This window comes from Leuresthes tenuis, unplaced genomic scaffold (genome assembly GCF_036924035.1).
Source record: "Leuresthes tenuis unplaced genomic scaffold, fLeuTen1.0.hap1 SCAF_12, whole genome shotgun sequence".
Classification (NCBI taxonomy): domain Eukaryota; kingdom Metazoa; phylum Chordata; class Actinopteri; order Atheriniformes; family Atherinopsidae; genus Leuresthes; species Leuresthes tenuis.
The window spans coordinates 12,659,591-12,679,198 of NW_027325366.1; the positions used below are offsets into that span (position 1 = coordinate 12,659,591).

The following is a 19,608-nucleotide window of genomic DNA, read 5'->3' on the forward strand; positions in this document are numbered from 1 at the left end:
AACATGTAACATTCAACAGGACACTTACACAACACATTCAAATCAAACAGTCAGACAACATACAAGAACATATACCCCAGCCGGCATTGCTCCCTGCCTATTTTCCTACAGCTCACTATGTGTGCGCACACCTTTATTCACAAACTCTTCAACTTATACTCTTTTACCAAAGCTGCTACAGCTCGATTGGCCGAATACACTTAGATCCTATTTCGGTGAATTTGACATCTGCCTTACATGTAACAGATTAGGGGTTTAGCAGTTTTAATTTAGTTTGAGTGAAGGAATTCATTTTATAGCAAAATCCGAAATCGTGAAGAACTCATGAAAGTAAGCTTATTCTCGGATTCCTGAAACTTTAGATTTGCTCTTTCTTTTACTGCAAAGTACAACGTTGTTTTTTTTTTGTTTAAATCTTTCTAGACATGGTAAATATGAAGGACAAAGCAGTTTTAACATAGTTTGAGTGAAGGAATTCATTTTATAGATAAAATCCCAAGAGTCTGCTGAGAAAAGAGAGTGAATGCGAAGTAGACTTTAACACGGCTCTGGGAGCGAGCCGAGTGCGGGCTAACCGGGAGAATTGCTTGAAAGAAACGCGACACCGAATGAGCGGTCAGAACAAAGCCTCAATACGGTGTTCCCGTGGTGTTTTTGTTGCTGCCTTGTCGATTGCACAGGGGCAAGCGTTTCAACCAAGCAACGCTCACCATGGGGAAGGTGGCTATGGCAACTAGCCTGAGGCCCTGCTCCCGCACTGACGGATAATCGTACTCTGGTTTCTCTTCATAACATACAAGTCTTTCGCCTTTTACTAAAGACTTTCGTGGAGAGCAGCACTAATGAGTTGTTTCTATTTTTGGCAGGCTTTACCTTTGCGGGTGAAGCCCTTTCTGTCTGTGCAAAAGAAATCTTGTTACTGTGCAGAGTGACTTCTCTGAGTAGAGTCGCCTTACTTGTTTCGATTGTGCCGATGTTCGAAGCTGGAGTGCAAAGTTGTTGCTTGAATGGTGCTTGCTGGAGCATGCGGGAGTGCAAAGTTATACCATTTAAAAGGGCTGAAGAGTGCTCAGTGCAGCGGGTGGGCGGAGGTGCAACGTGACACTCTGGCCACCTATGGCCATAAAAAGAACACTGCTACAAGTGCGCATTGTGCCAGCAAGGGCCCTCGGACCTGAAACAGTGGACAGTTATCGCTTCTCGGCCTTTTGGCTAAGATCAAGTGTAGTATCTGTTCTTATCAGTTTAATATGTCCTCTATACGAGGACTACATATTAAATGGATTTTTAAGAATAGGAGTTGAAAAAGAAGCTTGCTCCGTTCACTCCAAGCATCGACCCAGTACTGCAGTGCCGCTGGGAACGGTGCGCTCTTCTCTGCTCTTGTGAAAAAGCAAACAGCGGTGCAGGATGGAAGTTTCAGGGAGCCCAAGATGAAACTTTCTTTTAATCTGCTGAGAAAAGAGAGTGAATGCGAAGTAGACTTTAACACAGCTCTGGGAGCGAGCCGAGTGTGGGCTAACCGGGAGAATTGCTTGAAATAAACGCGACACCGAATGAGTGGTCAGAACAAAGCCTCAATACGGTGTTCCCGTGGTGTTTGTGGCTGCCTTGTCTTTTGCACAGAGTAAAAGACAAGGCAGCCATCGAATAGGGCCCGATTGTTCCTACTTGGTCAGCCGAGGAGCAAGGGGGGGGAGCAAGCGTCTCAACCAAGCAAATCTCACCAAGTAGGAACAATCGGGCCCTATTCGATGGCTGCAACACCTGAAAGAGATATTGATGCGAGACCCGATCAAAAGCTTTTTCAAAGTCTAAATTTAAGATGACAAGCCGGGTGTTTCTGTCTCTAGCGTAATCAATGATGTCTCGAATCAGTACGAGGCTGTCGGTGAGTTGTCTCTCTGAGATGGCACAAGCCTGGTCTGGGTGAATTACCTCCTCTAAAACAGAGGAAATCCGTGTCGTTAAAACCTTGCTAAAAAGTTTACAGTCAAAGTTTAAAAGTGTGATGGGCCTCCAATTCTTTAGGTCAGTCTTATCATTTTTATCAGAAGTGAAGAAATAAATGAATGCCTATCAACAAATGTGGGATCTAAACTCTAGTGCTTCCTCTAAAATAATTTCCTTTCTCAATTTAGAAATGTGTTAGAAAAGGTAAAAATGCCGGTCCATACATAATCAAAATGACCGACTAAATATCAACAAAAGTGGGGGCAGAGGTCTTCGGATGCAAGTGGGTGTGAATATCCCACCATACAAGTATGGTGGAGAGGAAGCTGTGAATGGCCGACCATAGTAAAAGGCGGGTGAGAGAAGGTGCGAATGTCAAACCATACATAATCAAAACAGGGAGCGGAGGTGTTCTGCTGTAAGAAGGTGTGAATGTCCAACCATAGTTGGTAAAAAGCGGGTAAGAAAAGGTTAAAATACCCGACTGTACACAATCAATAGCGGGAGCGGAGTTGTTCGGCTACTAAAAGGTGTGAAAGTCCGACCATGGTTTGTAAAAAGCGGGTAAGAAAAGGTGCGAATGCCCGACAATGTATGATCAAAAGAGGGAGTGGAGGTTTTCGGCTGCAAGAAGGTCTGAATGTCCAACCATAATTTGTAAAACCGGGGAAGAAAAGGCTCGAAAGCCCGACTATACACCATCAAAAGTGGGAGCGGAGGTGTTCATCTGCAAGACGGTCTAAATGTCCATCAATAATTGCTAGAAAACATGAAAGAAAATTTTCGAATATCAAACTGCACATGATCATAAGCGGGAGAGGAGGTGTTCAGCTGCAAGAAGGTGTGAATGTCTACCCATAATTACTGAAAAATGGGTAAGAAAAGGTGCGAATGCCTAACCATACATCATCAAAAGAGGGAGTGGAGGTGTTCCGCTGTAAGACGGTGTGAATGTCCGACCATAGATGGTAAAAAGCGGGTAAGAAAAGGTTAAATTACCCGACTGTACACAATCAAAAGAGGGAGCGGAGTTGTTCAGCTAAGAGAAGGTGTGAAAGTCCGACCTTGGTTTGTAAAAAGCGGGTAAGAAAAGGTTCGTATGCCCGAATATACACCATCAAAAGCGGAAGCGGAGGTGTTCGGCTGCAAGATATTGTGAACGTCCGACCAAAGTTTGTAAAAAGCAGTTAAGAAAAGGTTCGAATATCTAACCAAACATAATCAAAAGCGGGAGCAGAGCTGTTCGACTGGAAGTAGGTGTGAATGTCAGATCATAATTTGCAAAAAGCTGATGAGAAAGGGTGAGAATGCCCGACTATACACCATCAAATGCGGTAGCGGAGTTATTCGATTGTGAGTGGGTGTGAATCTCCAACCATAATTGCTGAAAAATGTGTTAGAAAAGGTAAAAATGCCGGTCCATACATCATCAAAATCGGGAGAGGTGGTGTTCAGCTGCAAGAAGGTCTAAATGTCCATCAATAATTGCTAGAAAACATGAAAGAAAATTTTCGAAAATCAAACCACACATGATCATAAGTGGGAGAGGAGGTGTTCAGCTGCAAGAAGGTGTGAATGTCCACCCATAATACCTGAAAAATGGGTAAAAAAAAGGTGCGAATGCCCAACCATACATCATCAAAAGCAGGAGTGCATGTGTTCGGCTACAAGAAGGTGTGAACGTCCAACCAAAGTTTGTAAAAAGCAGTTAAGAAAAGGTTCGAATATCCAACCAAACATAATCAAAAGCGGGAGCAGAGCTGTTCGACTGCAAGTAGGTGTGAATGTCAGATCATAATTTGCAAAAAGCTGATGAGAAAGGGTGAGAATGCCCGACTATACACCATCAAATGCGGGAGCGGAGTTGTTCGGCTGTGAGTAGGTGTGAATCTCCGACCATAATTGCTGAAAAATGTGTTAGAAAAGGTAAGAATGCCGGTCCATACATCATCAAAAGTGAGAGAGGTTGTGTTCGGCTGCAAGTAGGTGTGACTGTTCGACTAAAGTTTGTAAAAAGTGGGTAAGACAAGGTGCGAATGCCTGACAATGTACGATCAAAAGCGGGAGCGGAGGTGTTCAGCTGCAAGAAGGTCTACATTTCCATCAATAATTGCTAGAAAACATGAAAGAAAATTTTCGAAAATCAAACCGCACATGATCATAAGTGGGATAGGAGGTGTTCAGCTGCAAGGTGTGAATGTCCACCCATAATTCCTGAAAAATGGGCAAAAAAAAAAAAAAAGGTGAGAATGCCCGACTATACATCATCAAATGCGGGAGCGGAGTTGTTCGGCTGTGAGTAGGTGTGAATCTCCGACCATAATTGCTGAAAAATGTGTTAGAAAAGGTAAAAATGCCGGTCCATACATCATCAAAAGCGAGAGAGGTTGTGTTCGGCTGCAAGTAGGTGTGAATGTCCAGCCATAATTACTCACAAACGGGTAAGAAAAGGTAGTATTGCCAGACCATATATGATCAAAACAGGGAGCGGAGGTGGTTCAGCTGCAAGAAGGTTTGAATGTCCGACTAAAGTTCAAATATATTAAAGAAAGCGGGAGGAGAGGTCTTCGGATGAGAGTGGTTGAAAATTTCCGACCATAATGTATAAAATGCGGTGAAAAAAAGGTGTGATAGAACACTAAAAGGTGGAGCGGAAGTGTTCGGCTGCAAGAAGGTGTGAATGTCCGACTATATTTGGTGAAAAGCAGGTGAAGCAAGGTCTGAATGCCCAACCTTACATCATCAAAAGCGAGATCAGAGGTGTTTGGCTGCAAGAAGGCCATAGTTTGCCAAAAGCGGGTAAGGTGCGAATGTCCGACTAAATATCAACAAAATTTGGGGCAGAGGTCTTCGGATGCAAGTGGGTGTGAATATCCAACCATACAAATATGGTGGAGAGGAAGCTGTGAATAGCCGACCATAGTTTGGAAAAAGCGGGTAAGAAAAGGTTTGAATACCCGAACATACACCATCAAAAGAGGGAGCGGAGGTGTTCCGCTGTAAGACAGTGTGAATGTCCGACCATAGTTGGTAAAAAGCGGGTAAGAAAAGGTTAAAATACCCGACTGTACACAATCAATAGCGGGAGCGGAGTTGTTCGGCTACTAAAAGGTGTGAAAGTCCGACCCTGGTTTGTAAAAAGCGGGTAAGAAAAGGTTCGAATGCCCGAACATACACCATCAAAAGAGGGAGCGGAGGTTTTCCGCTGTAAGACGGTGTGAATGTCCGATCATAGTCGGTAAAAAGCGGGTAAGAAAAGGTTAAAATACCCGACTGTACACAATCAAAAGAGGGAGCGGAGTTGTTCAGCTAAGAGAAGGTGTGAAAGTCCGACCATGGTTTGTAAAAAGCGGGTAAGAAAAGGTTCGTATGCCCGAATATACACTATCAAAACCGGAAGCGTAGGTGTTCGGCTGCAAGAATGTGTGAACGTCCGACCAAAGTTTGTAAAAAAGCAGTTAAGAAAAGGTTCGAATATCTAACCAAACATAATCAAAAGCGGGAGCAGAGCTGTTCCACTGGAAGGTAGGTGTGAATGTCAGATCATAATTTGCAAAAAGCTGATGAGAAAGGGTGAGAAATCCCGACTATACACCATCAAATGCGGTAGCGGAGTTGTTCGGCTGTGAGTAGGTGTGATTTTCCAACCATAATTGCTGAAAAATGTGTTAGAAAAGGTAAGAATGCCGGTCCATACATCATCAAAAGCGGGAGAGGTGGTGTTCGGCTGCAAGTAGGTGTGAATGTCCATTAATAATTGCTTTAAAACATGAAAGAAAATTTTCAAATATCAAACCTTACATGATCATTAGCGGGAGAGGAGGTGTTCAGCTGCAAGAAGATGTGAATATCCACCCATAATTACTGAAAAATGGGTAGGAAAAGATGCGAATGTCCAACCATAAATCATCAAAAGCAGGAGTGGAGTTGTTCAGCTACAAGAAGGTATGAAAGTCCAACCATGGTTTGTAAAAAGCGGGTAAGAGAAGGTTCGAATACCCGAATATATACCATCAAAAGCGGAAGCGGGGGTGTTCGGCTGCAAGAAGGTGTGAACGTCCGACCAAAGTTTGTAAAAAGCAGTTAAGAAAAGGTTTGAATATCCAACCGAACATAATCAAAAGCGGGAGCAGAGCTGTTCGACTGCAAGTAGGTGTGAATGTCAGATCATAATTGCTGAAAAATGTGATAGAAAAGACTAGAATGCCGGACAATACATCATCAAAAGCGGGAGAGGTGGTGTTCGGCTGCAAGTAGGTGTGAATGTCCAGCCATAATTACTCACAAACGGGGGAAGAAAAGGTAGTATTTCCAGACCACACATGATCAAAACAGGGAATGGAGGTGGTTCAGCTGCAAGGTGTGAATGTCTGACTAAAGTTTGTAAAAACCGTGTAAGACAAGGGGCGAATGCCCGACAATGTATGATCAAAAGAGGGAGCGGAGGTTTTCGGTTGCAAGGTCTGAATGTCCAACCATAATTTTAAAAAATCGGGGAAGAATAGGCTCGAAAGCCCGACTATACACCATCAAAAGCGGGAGCAGAGGTGTTCAGGTGCAAGAAGGTCTGAATGTCCGACCAATAATTACTGAAAAATGGGTAAGAAAAGGTGCGAATGCCAAATCATACATCATCAAAAGCAGGAGCGGATGTGTTCGGCTACAAGAAGGTTTGAATGTCCAACCATAGTAAGTAATAGGTGGGTAAGAAAAGGCTCGAATGCCCGACTATACACCATCAAAAGCGGAAGCGGAGGTGTTCGGCTGCAAGACGGTGTGAACGTCCAACCAAAGTTTGTAAAAAGCATTAAGAAAATGTTCGAATATCCAACCAAACATAATCAAAAGCGGGAGCAGAGCTGTTCGACTGCAAGTAGGTGTGAATGTCAGATCATAATTTGCAAAAAGCTGATGAGAAAGGGTGAGAATGCCCGACTATACACTATCAAATGTGGGAGCGGAGGTGTTCGTCTGTGAGTAGGTGTGAATGTCCGACCATAATTGCTGAAAAATGTGTTAGAAAAGGTAAGAATGCCGGACCATATATCATCAAAAGCGAGAGAGGTTGTGTTCGGCTGCAAGAAGGTGTGAATGTCCAGCCATAATTACTCACAAACGGGTAAGAAAAGGTACTATTGCCAGACCATATATGATCAAAACAGGGAGCGGAGGTGGTTCAGCTGCAAGAAGGTTTGAATGTCCGACTAAAGTTTGTAAAATGCGGGTAAGACAAGGTGTGAATGCCCGACAATGTATGATCAAAAGAGGAGCGGAGGTTTTCGGCTGCAAGAAGGTCTGAATGTCCACCCATAATTACTGAAAAATGGGTAAGAAAAGGTGCGAAAGCCCAACCGCACATGATCATAAGTGGATGAGAAGGTGTTCGACTGCAAGTAGGTGTGAATGTGAGATCATAATTTGTAAAAAGCGGGTAAGAAAAGGTAAGAATGCCCAACCATAAATTATCAAAAGCGGCAGCAGAGTTTCGGCTGGTATTTATCAATGTCTAGATAGATTTCAACAAAAAACAACGTTGTACTTTGCAGTAAAAGAAAGTGCAAATCAAAAGTTTTAGGAATCCGAGAATAAGCTTATTTTCATGAGTTCTGCACGATTTCGGATTTTATGTATAAAATGAATTTCTTCACGCAAACTAAGTTAACACTGCTTTGTCCTTCATATGTACCCATTTCTACATATATTTCAAGCATAAACTTCCTCATATTACCCTGAATGAGAAAGAGCCACACTTGTGATTAAGCCATACCTCCCTTTTGAGGAGTTCTGCATGATTTGGGATTTTATCTATAAAATTAATTCCTTCACATAACTATGTTAAAACGGCTTTTACCTTCATATTTATCAATGTCTCGATAGATTTAAACAAAAAAACAACGTTGTACTTTGCAATAAAAGAAAGAGCAAATCAAAAGTTTTAGGAATCCGAGAATAAGCTTATTTTCATGAGTTCTGCACGATTTCGGATTTTATGTATAAAATGAATTCATTCACTCAAACCAAGTTAAAACTGCTTTTTCCTTCATATTTATCAATGTCTAGATCGACTTCAACAAAGAACAACATTGTATTTTGCAGTAGAAGAAAGAGCAAAACTGAAGGATCAGGAATCCGAGAATAAGCTTATTTTCTTATGGGCAAGTGGGAACTGCTTTGTCCTTCATATTTATCAATGTGTAGATGGATTTCAACTTCTTCTACTGCAAAGTCCAATGTTTTTCTTTGTTGAAGTCGATCTAGACATTGATGAATATGGAAGGACAAAGCAGTTTTAACTTGGTTTGAGCAAAGCAATTCATTTTATAGCAAAATCCGAAATCGTGCAGAACACATTAAAGCAGGCTTATACTCGGATTCCTGAAACTTTAGATTTGCTCTTTCTTTTACTGCAAAGTACAACGTTGTTTTTTTGTTTAAATATTTCTAGACATGGTAAATATGAAGGACAAATTAGTTTTAACATAGTTTGAGTGAAGTAATGCATTTTACAAGCAAAATCCCAAATCATGCAGAACTCACGAAATGCTTTTTCTCGCTTTTCACTGCTTTTTACAAACTTTGGTCGGACGTTCACACCTTCTTGCATCCGAACACCTCCGCTTCCGCTTTTGATGATGTATATTCGGGCATTCGAACCTTTTTTTACCCGCTTTTTACAAACCATTGTCGGACTTTCACACCTTCTTGCAGCCGAACACCACCTCTCCCGCTTTTGATGATGTATGGTCCAGTATTCTTACCTTTTCTAACACATTTTTCAGCAATTATGGTCGGACATTCACACCTACTCACAGCTGGACACCTCCGCTCCCGCTTTTGATGATGTATAGTCGGGCTTTCGAGCCTTTTCTTACCCGGTTTTTACAAATTATGGTTGGACATTCAGACCTTGCAGCCGAACACCTCCGCTCTCTCTTTTGATCATACATTGTTGGGCATTCGCACCTTGTCTTACCCGCTTTTTACAAACTATAGTCAGACATTCACACCTTGCAGCTGAACCTCCGCTCCCTGTTTTGATCATGTATGGTCTGGCAATACTACCTTTTCTTCCCCCGTTTGTGAGTAATTATGGCTGGACATTCACACCTACTTGCAGTCGAACAGCTCTGCTCCCGCTTTTGATTATGTTTGGTTGGATATTCGAACCTTTTCTTACCCGCTTTTTACAAACCATGGTCGGACTTTCACACCTTCTTGTAGCCGAACAACTCCGCTCCCGCTATTGATTGTGTACAGTCGGGCATTCGAACCTTTTCTTACCCGCTATTTACAAACTATGGTAGGACATTCAAACCTTCGTGTATCCAAAAACCTCCGCTCTCTCTTTTGATCATACATTGTCGGACATTCGCACCTTTTCTTACCCGCTTTTTACAAACTTTAGTCGAACAATCACACCTTTTTGCAGCCGAACACAGTTTTTTGCAGCCGAATTTGGGCATTCGAACCTTTTCATACCCACTTTTTACCAACTATGGTCGGACATTCACACCGTCTTACAACGGAACACCTCCGCTCCCTCTTTTGATGGTGTATGTTCGGGCATTCGACCCTTTTCTTACCCGCTTTTTACAAACTATGCTCGGACATTCAAACCTTCTTGTAGCCGAACACATCCACTCGTGCTTTTGATGATGTATGGTATGGCATTCGAACCTACTTGTTGCCCGCTTTTCATTTCGGACTGTCACACCTTCTTGTAGCCGAACACATCCGCTCCCGCTATTGATTGTGTACAGTCGGGTATTTTAACCTTTTCTTACCCGCTTTTTACCAAGTATGGTCGGACATTCACACCTTCGTACAGCGGAACACCTCCGCTCCCTCTTTTGATGGTGTATGTTCGGGCATTAAAACCTTTTCTTACCCGCTTTTTCCAAACTATGGTCGGCTATTCACAGCTTCCTCTCCACCATACTTGTATGGTGGAATATTCACACCCACTTGCATCCGAAGACCTCCGCCCCAAATTTTGTCGATATTTAGTCGGACATTCGCACCTTACCCGCTTTTGGCAAACTATGGCCTTCTTGCAGCCAAACACCTCTGATCTCGCTTTTGATGATGTAAGGTTGGGCATTCAGACCTTGCTTCACCTGCTTTTCACCAAATATAGTCGGACATTCACACCTTCTTGCAGCCGAACACTTCCGCTCCACCTTTTAGTGTTCTATCACACCTTTTTTTTCACCGCATTTTATACATTATGGTTGGAAATTTTCAACCACTCTCATCCGAAGACCTCTCCTCCCGCTTTTGTTAATATATTTGAACTTTAGTTTGACATTCAAACCTTCTTGCAGCTGAACCACCTCCGCTCCCTGTTTTGATCATATATGGTCTGGCAATACTACCTTTTCTTACCCGTTTGTGAGTAATTATGGCTGGACATTCACACCTACTTGCAGCCGAACACAACCTCTCTCGCTTTTGATGATGTATGGACCGGCATTTTTACCTTTTCTAACACATTTTTCAGCAATTATGGTCGGAGATTCACACCTACTCACAGCCGAACAACTCCGCTCCCGCATTTGATGATGTATAGTCGGGCATTCTCACCCTTTCTCATCAGCTTTTTGCAAATTATGATCTGACATTCACACCTACTTGCAGTCGAACAGCTCTGCTCCCGCTTTTGATTATGTTTGGTTGGATATTCGAACCTTTTCTTAACTTCTTTTTACATATTTTGGTTGGACGTTCACACCTTCTTGTAGCCGAACACATGCACTCCTGCTTTGGATGATGTATGGTTGGGCATTCACACCTTTTTTTTGCCCATTTTTCAGGAATTATGGGTGGACATTCACACCTTGCAGCTGAACACCTCCTATCCCACCTATGATCATGTGCGGTTTGATTTTCGAAAAGTTTCTTTCATGTTTTCTAGCAATTATTGATGGACATGTAGACCTTCTTGCAGCTGAACACCTCCGCTCCCGCTTTTGATCATACATTGTCAGGCATTCGCACCTTGTCTTACCCACTTTTTACAAACTTTAGTCGAACAGTCACACCTTTTTGCAGCCGAACACCACCTCTACCGCTTTTGATGATGTATGGTCCAGCATTCTTACCTTTTCTAACACATTCTTCAGCAATTATGGTCGGACATTCACACCTACTCAGAGCCGAACACCTCCGCTCCCCCATTTGATGGTCTATAGTCGGGCATTCTACAGCGGAAAAGACTCATTCTTATGTTTGGTTAGATATTCGAACCTTTTCTTAACTGCTTTTTACAAACTTTGGTCGGACGTTCACAATATCTTGCAGCCGAACACCTCCGCTTCCGCTTTTGATGATGTATATTCGGGCATACGAACCTTTTCTTACCCGCTTTTTACAAACCAAGGTCAGACTTTCACACCTTCTCTTAGCTGAACAACTCCGCTCCCTCTTTTGATTGTGTACAGTCGGGTAATTTAACCTTTTCTTACCCGCTTTTTACCATCTATGGTCGGACATTCACACCGTCTTACAGCGGAACACCTCCGCTCCCTCTTTTGATGATGTATGGTTAGGCATTCGCACCTTTTCTTACCCATTTTTCAGTAATTATGGGTAGACATTCACACCTTCTTGCAACTGAACACCTCCTCTCCTGCTTATGATCATGTGCAGTTTGATATTCGAAAATTTTCCTTCATGTTTTCTAGCAATTATTGATGGACATTCAGACCGTCTTTAAGCTGAACACCTCCGCTCCCACTTTTGATGGTGTATAGTCGGGCTTTCGAGCCTTTTCTTCCCCGGTTTTTACAAATTATGGTTGGACATTCAGACCTTCTTGCAGCCGAAAACCTCCACTCCCTCTTTTGATCATACATTGTCGGGCATTCACACCTTTTCTTACCCGCTTTTTACAAACAATGGTCGGACTTTCACACCTTCTTGTAGCCGAACAACTCCGCTCCCGCTATTGATTGTGTACAGTCGGGTATTTTAACCTTTTCTTACCCGCTTTTTACCAACTATTGTTGGACATTCACACCTTCTTACAGCGGAACACCTCCGCTCCCTCTTTTGATGGTGTATGTTCGGGCACTCGAACCTTTTCTTACCCGCTTTTTACAAACTATGGTCAGACATTCAAACCTTCTTGTAGCCGAACACATCCACTCCTGCATTTGATGATGGGTATTCAAACCTACTTGTTGCCCGCTTTTCATTAATTATGGGTGGACATACACACCTTGTCGCAGCCAAACACCTCCGCTCCCTGTTTTGATCATGTATGATTGGACATTCGCACCTTTTCTCACCCGCTTTTTATTATGGTCGGCCATTCACAGCTTCCTCTCCACCATACTTGTATGGTGGGATATTCACACCCACTTGCATCCGAAGACCTCCGCCCCCACTTTTGTTGATATTTAGTCGGTCATTCGCAGCTTACCCGCTTTTGGCAAACTATGGCCTTCTTGCAGCCAAACACCTCTGATCTCGTTTTTGATGGTGTAAGGTTGGGCATTCAGACCTTGCTTCACCTGCTTTTCACCAAATATAGTCGAACAGTCACACCTTCTTGCAGCCGAACACTTCTGCTCCACCTTTTAGTGTTCTATGGGGTATTCACACCTTTTTTTTCACCGGATTTTATTGATTATGGTTGGAAATTCTCACCCACTCTTATCCGAAGACTTCTTCTCCCGCTTTTGTTAATATATAGTCGGGCATTCAAACCTTTTCTTACCCGCTTTTTACAAATTATGGTCGAACATTCACACCTACTTGCAGCCGAACACCTCCGCTCCCGCTTTTGATGGTGTATAGTCGGGCTTTCGAGCCTTTTCTTCCCCGGTTTTTACAAATTATGGTTGTACATTCAGACCTTGCAGACGAAAACCTCCGCTCCCTCATTTGATCATACATTGTCAGGCATTCGCACCTTGTCTTACCCGCTTTTTATAAACTTTAGTCAGACATTCACACCTTGCAGCTGAACCACCTCCGCTCCCTGTTTTGATAATGTATGGTCTGGCAATAATACCTTTTCTTACCGGTTTGTGAGTAATTATGGCTGGACATTCACACCTACTTGCAGCCGAACACCACTTTTCCCGCTTTTGATGATGTATGGTCCGGCATTCTAGTCTTTTCTAACACATTTTTCAGCAATTATGGTTTGACATTCACACCTACTCACAGCCGAACACTTCCGCTCCCGCATTTGATGGTGTATAGTCGGGCATTCTCAACCTTTCTCATCAGCTTTTTGCAAATTATGATCTGACATTCACACCTACTTGCAGTCGAACAGCTCTGCTCCCGCTTTTGATTATGTATGGTTGGATATTCGAACCTTTTCTTAACTGCTTTTTACAAACTTTGGTTGGACGTTCACACCTTCTTGTAGCCGAACACATGCACTCCTGCTTTTGATGATGTATGGTTGGGCATTCGCACCTTTTTTTTACCCATTTTTCAGGTATTATGGGTGGACATTCACACCTTCTTGCAGCTGAACACCTCCTCTCCCACTTATGATCATGTGTGGTTTGATTTTCGAAAATTTTCTTTCATGTTTTCTAGCAATTATTGATGGACATTCAGACCTTCTTGCAGCCGAAAACCTCCACTCCCTCTTTTGATCATACATTGTCGGGCATTCACACCTTTTCTTACCCGCTTTTTACAAACAATGGTCGGACTTTCACACCTTCTTGTAGCCGAACAACTCCGCTCCCGCTATTGATTGTGTACAGTCGGGTATTTTAACCTTTTCTTACCCGCTTTTTACCAACTATTGTTGGACATTCACACCTTCTTACAGCGGAACACCTCCGCTCCCTCTTTTGATGGTGTATGTTCGGGCACTCGAACCTTTTCTTACCCGCTTTTTACAAACTATGGTCAGACATTCAAACCTTCTTGTAGCCGAACACATCCACTCCTGCTTTTGATGATGGGTATTCAAACCTACTTGTTGCCCGCTTTTCATTAATTATGGGTGGACATACACACCTTGTCGCAGCCAAACACCTCCACTCCCTGTTTTGATCATGCATGATTGGACATTCGCACCTTTTCTCACCTGCTTTTTATTATGGTCGGCCATTCACAGCTTCCTCTCCACCATACTTGTATGGTGGGATATTCACACCCACTTGCATCCGAAGACCTCCGCCCCCACTTTTGTTGATATTTAGTCGGTCATTCGCAGCTTACCCGCTTTTGGCAAACTATGGCCTTCTTGCAGCCAAACACCTCTGATCTCGTTTTTGATGATGTAAGGTTGGGCATTCAGACCTTGCTTCACCTGCTTTTCACCAAATATAGTCGAACAGTCACACCTTCTTGCAGCCGAACACTTCCGCTCTACCTTTTAGTGTTCTATGGGGTATTCACACCTTTTTTTTCACCGCATTTTATAGATTATGGTTGTAAATTCTCACCCACTCTTACCCGAAGACCTCTCCTCCTGCTTTGGTTAATATATAGTCGGGCATTCGAACCTTTTCTTACCCGCTTTTTACAAATTATGGTCGAACATTCACACCTACTTGCAGCCGAACACCTCCGCTCCCGCTTTTGATGGTGTATAGTCGGGCTTTCGAGCCTTTTCTTCCCCGGTTTTTACAAATTATGGTTGGACATTCAGACCTTGCAGCCGAAAACCTCCGCTCCCTCTTTTGATCATACATTGTCAGGCATTCGCACCTACTTGCAGCCGAATACTTCCGCTCCACCTTTTAGTGATGTATCGTTGGCATTTGCACCTTTTCTTACCCTTTCTTACCCTACTGATTGCTTAAGATTAAGTTGTTTTTTCTCAAACTACAACATTTTTTTAATTGTTGAAACTTGATTTGAAGTGGATAAATAAGGAGGACAAACAGTTTTAAGTCAGGCTGATAGAAGGAATTAATTTTATAGCAAAATCTGTATTTCATCATATGTCGAGAGATGCTTATTGCTGAAGAAGTTCTTTCTCATTCTACAAAGTACAACGTTGTTTATCGTTGAAACTTGATTAGACAAGAATAAATATGAAGGACAAAGCAGTCTTAACTTGGTTAGAGTTAAGGAATTCGTTTTATAGGAGAATCCGAATTCGTGCATAACTCGTAAAATAGAGCTTATTTTCGGATTCCTGAAGAATGAGTCTGGTTCTTTCTCATAATACAAAGTTTGTTGTTTATTGTTGAAACTTCATCAGAAGTGAAGAAATAAATGAATGCCTATCAACAAATGTGGGATCTAAACTCTAGTGCTTCCTCTAAAATAATTTCCTTTCTCAATTCAGAAATGTGTGTGTGTAAGTCACAACACCTGTGACACCAAAACGGCTTTCTTTTCTCTCTTTTCTCTACACTCTGCACTGTGAGCACACACACCAAATCAGAAAGGCTTTTTTCTCTCTTTTCTACATTATGGACTGTGGGGACACAAAACCGCTCTCTCTTTTTTTTTTTTGATTGTGTGCCAGGGCGTTGTCTCACGTATTAGATTATGCTTAAGATACGAATGGGTTTATCAGTCACATCAGAATCCATACATACTGATCCTCCCGTAATAAAATGGTCGGATCTTATCAAACACACTTTGTTTCTTGTGACAATCAAGTCAGCGAAACAGCGTATACACGTCAAGACACTGAATCAAGTTTGCCACAAGAACTCATAAGTTTGGCAGTATTGCTCTGCCGTCAGCAATCATACACCCATTTTATTTTCGTGAGACATGTGCAGGCACCTGTTCATCTACTGTTCTATCACTATGAATTAGTTTATCTATTATCAATAAGGATACTTCTACAACTACTATCAAAGTATGTCCAGACTTCTTATGTTGTCAGTTGCTATATATGAATAAGTGGGTAGCTACTGACAAGCATTAAGCATGTCACACAGCCCAAACATATAACATTTCAGGACACACCACACAGTTAACAACCACAGTGAAGTGTCAAAGCCCAAACATGTAACATTCAACAGGACACTTACACAACACATTCAAATCAAACAGTCAGACAACATACAAGAACATATACCCCAGCCGGCATTGCTCCCTGCCTATTTTCCTACAGCTCACTATGTGTGCGCACACCTTTATTCACAAACTCTTCAACTTATACTCTTTTACCAAAGCTGCTACAGCTCGATTGGCCGAATACCCTTAGATCCTATTTCGGTGAATTTGACATCTGCCTTACATGTAACAGATTAGCGGTTTAGCAGTTTTAATTTAGTTTGAGTGAAGGAATTCATTTTATAGCAAAATCCGAAATCGTGAAGAACTCATGAAAGTAAGCTTATTCTCGGATTCCTGAAACTTTAGATTTGCTCTTTCTTTTACTGCAAAGTACAACATTGTTTTTTTTTTGTTTAAATCTTTCTAGACATGGTAAATATGAAGGACAAAGCAGTTTTAACATAGTTTGAGTGAAGGAATTCATTTTATAGATAAATTCCCAAGAGTCTGCTGAGAAAAGAGAGTGAATGCGAAGTAGACTTTAACACGGCTCTGGGAGCGAGCCGAGTGCGGGCTAACCGGGAGAATTGCTTGAAAGAAACGCGACACCGAATGAGCGGTCAGAACAAAGCCTCAATACGGTGTTCCCGTGGTGTTTTTTGTTGCTGCCTTGTCGATTGCACAGGGGCAAGCGTTTCAACCAAGCAACGCTCACCATGGGGAAGGTGGCTATGGCAACTAGCCTGATGCCCTGCTCCCGCACTGACGGATAATCGTACTCTGGTTTCTCTTCATAACATACAAGTCTTTCGCCTTTTACTAAAGACTTTCGTGGAGAGCAGCACTAATGAGTTGTTTCTATTTTTGGCAGGCTTTACCTTTGCGGGTGAAGCCCTTTCTGTCTGTGCAAAAGAAATCTTGTTACTGTGCAGAGTGACTTCTCTGAGTAGAGTCGCCTTACTTGTTTCGATTGTGCCGATGTTCGAAGCTGGAGTGCAAAGTTGTTGCTTGAATGGTGCTTGCTGGAGCATGCGGGAGTGCAAAGTTATACCATTTAAAAGGGCTGAAGAGTGCTCAGTGCAGCGGGTGGGCGGAGGTGCAACGTGACACTCTGGCCACCTATGGCCATAAAAAGAACACTGCTACAAGTGCGCATTGTGCCAGCAAGGGCCCTCGGACCTGAAACAGTGGACAGTTATCGCTTCTCGGCCTTTTGGCTAAGATCAAGTGTAGTATCTGTTCTTATCAGTTTAATATGTCCTCTATACGAGGACTACATATTAAATGGATTTTTAAGAATAGGAGTTGAAAAAGAAGCTTGCTCCGTTCACTCCAAGCATCGACCCAGTACTGCAGTGCCGCTGGGAACGGTGCGCTCTTCTCTGCTCTTGTGAAAAAGCAAACAGCGGTGCAGGATGGAAGTTTCAGGGAGCCCAAGATGAAACTTTCTTTTAATCTGCTGAGAAAAGAGAGTGAATGCGAAGTAGACTTTAACACAGCTCTGGGAGCGAGCCGAGTGTGGGCTAACCGGGAGAATTGCTTGAAATAAACGCGACACCGAATGAGTGGTCAGAACAAAGCCTCAATACGGTGTTCCCGTGGTGTTTGTGGCTGCCTTGTCTTTTGCACAGAGTAAAAGACAAGGCAGCCATCGAATAGGGCCCGATTGTTCCTACTTGGTCAGCCGAAGAGCAAGGGGGGGGAGCAAGCGTCTCAACCAAGCAAATCTCACCAAGTAGGAACAATCGGGCCCTATTCGATGGCTGCAACACCTGAAAGAGATATTGATGCGAGACCCGATCAAAAGCTTTTTCAAAGTCTAAATTTAAGATGACAAGCCGGGTGTTTCTGTCTCTAGCATAATCAATGATGTCTCGAATCAGTACGAGGCTGTCGGTGAGTTGTCTCTCTGAGATGGCACAAGCCTGGTCTGGGTGAATTACCTCCTCTAAAACAGAGGACATCCGTGTCGTTAAAACCTTGCTAAAAAGTTTACAGTCAAAGTTTAAAAGTGTGATGGGCCTCCAATTCTTTAGGTCAGTCTTATCATTTTTATCAGAAGTGAAGAAATAAATGAATGCCTATCAACAAATGTGGGATCTAAACTCTAGTGCTTCCTCTAAAATAATTTCCTTTCTCAATTTAGAAATGTGTTAGAAAAGGTAAAAATGCCGGTCCATACATAATCAAAATCGGGAGAGGTTGGTGTTCAGCTGCAAGAAGGTCTAAATGTCCATCAATAATTGCTAGAAAACATGAAAGAAAATTTTCGAAAATCAAACCACACATGATCATAAGTGGGAGAGGAGGTGTTCAGCTGCAAGAAGGTGTGAATGTCCACCCATAATACCTGAAAAATGGGTAAAAAAAAGGTGCGAATGCCCAACCATACATCATCAAAAGCAGGAGTGCATGTGTTCGGCTACAAGAAGGTGTGAACGTCCAACCAAAGTTTGTAAAAAGCAGTTAAGAAAAGGTTCGAATATCCAACCATACATAATCAAAAGCGGGAGCAGAGCTGTTCGACTGCAAGTAGGTGTGAATGTCAGATCATAATTTGCAAAAAGCTGATGAGAAAGGGTGAGAATGCCCGACTATACACCATCAAATGCGGTAGCGGAGTTGTTCGGCTGTGAGTAGGTGTGAATCTCCAACCATAATTGCTGAAAAATGTGTTAGAAAAGGTAAAAATGCCGGTCCATACATAATCAAAATCGGGAGAGGTGGTGTTCAGCTGCAAGAAGGTCTAAATGTCCATCAATAATTGCTAGAAAACATGAAAGAAACTTTTCGAAAATCAAACCGCACATGATCATAAGTGGGATAGGAGGTGTTCAGCTGCAAGGTGTGAATGTCCACCCATAATTCCTGAAAAATGGGCAAAAAAAAGGTGTGAATGCCCAACCATACATCATCAAAAGCAGGAGTGGAAGTGTTTGGCTACAAGAAGGTGTGAACGTCCAACCAAAATATGTAAAAAGCAGTTAAGAAAAGGTTTGAATATCCAACCAAACATAATCAAAAGCGGGAGCAGAGCTTTTCGACTGCAAGTAGGTGTGAATGTCAGATCATAATTTGCAAAAAGCTGATGAGAAAGGGTGAGAATGCCCGACTATACATCATCAAATGCGGGAGCGGAGTTGTTCGGCTGTGAGTAGGTGTGAATCTCCGACCATAATTGCTGAAAAATGTGTTAGAAAAGGTAAGAATGCCGGTCCATACATCATCAAAAGCGAGAGAGGTTGTGTTCGGCTGCAAGTAGGTGTGAATGTCCAGCCATAATTACTCACAAACGGGTAAGAAAAGGTAGTATTGCCAGACCATATATGATCAAAACAGGGAGCAGAGGTGGTTCAGCTGCAAGAAGGTTTGAATGTCCGACTAAAGTTCAAATATATTAAATAAAGCGGGAGGAGAGGTCTTCAGATGAGAGTGGTTGAAAATTTCCGACCATAATGTATAAAATGCGGTGAAAAAAAGGTGTGATAGAACACTAAAAGGTGGAGCGGAAGTGTTCGGCTGCAAGAAGGTGTGAATGTCCGACTATATTTGGTGAAAAGCAGGTGAAGCAAGGTCTGAATGCCCAACCTTACATCATCAAAAGCGAGATCAGAGGTGTTTGGCTGCAAGAAGGCCATAGTTTGCCAAAAGCGGGTAAGGTGCGAATGTCCGACTAAATATCAACAAAATTTGGGGCAGAGGTCTTCGGATGCA

General features: G+C 42.6%; 4 non-coding genes across 4 annotated transcripts; all 4 read left to right on the top strand.

Moving 5' to 3' along the window:
- Window positions 1-770: 770 nt before the first annotated feature.
- On the top strand, window positions 771-884 carry LOC140265993 (U5 spliceosomal RNA). Its single transcript, XR_011906668.1, has one exon. It is a non-coding gene; the product is annotated as a U5 spliceosomal RNA (small nuclear RNA).
- Window positions 885-1,192: 308 nt separating this feature from the next.
- On the top strand, window positions 1,193-1,376 carry LOC140320558 (U2 spliceosomal RNA). Its single transcript, XR_011918393.1, has one exon. It is a non-coding gene; the product is annotated as a U2 spliceosomal RNA (small nuclear RNA).
- A 15,293-nt stretch (window positions 1,377-16,669) lies between these two features.
- On the top strand, window positions 16,670-16,783 carry LOC140265994 (U5 spliceosomal RNA). The gene has a single exon (XR_011906669.1). It is a non-coding gene; the product is annotated as a U5 spliceosomal RNA (small nuclear RNA).
- Window positions 16,784-17,091: 308 nt separating this feature from the next.
- LOC140320559 (U2 spliceosomal RNA) lies at window positions 17,092-17,275 on the top strand. The gene has a single exon (XR_011918394.1). It is a non-coding gene; the product is annotated as a U2 spliceosomal RNA (small nuclear RNA).
- Window positions 17,276-19,608: the final 2,333 nt, after the last annotated feature.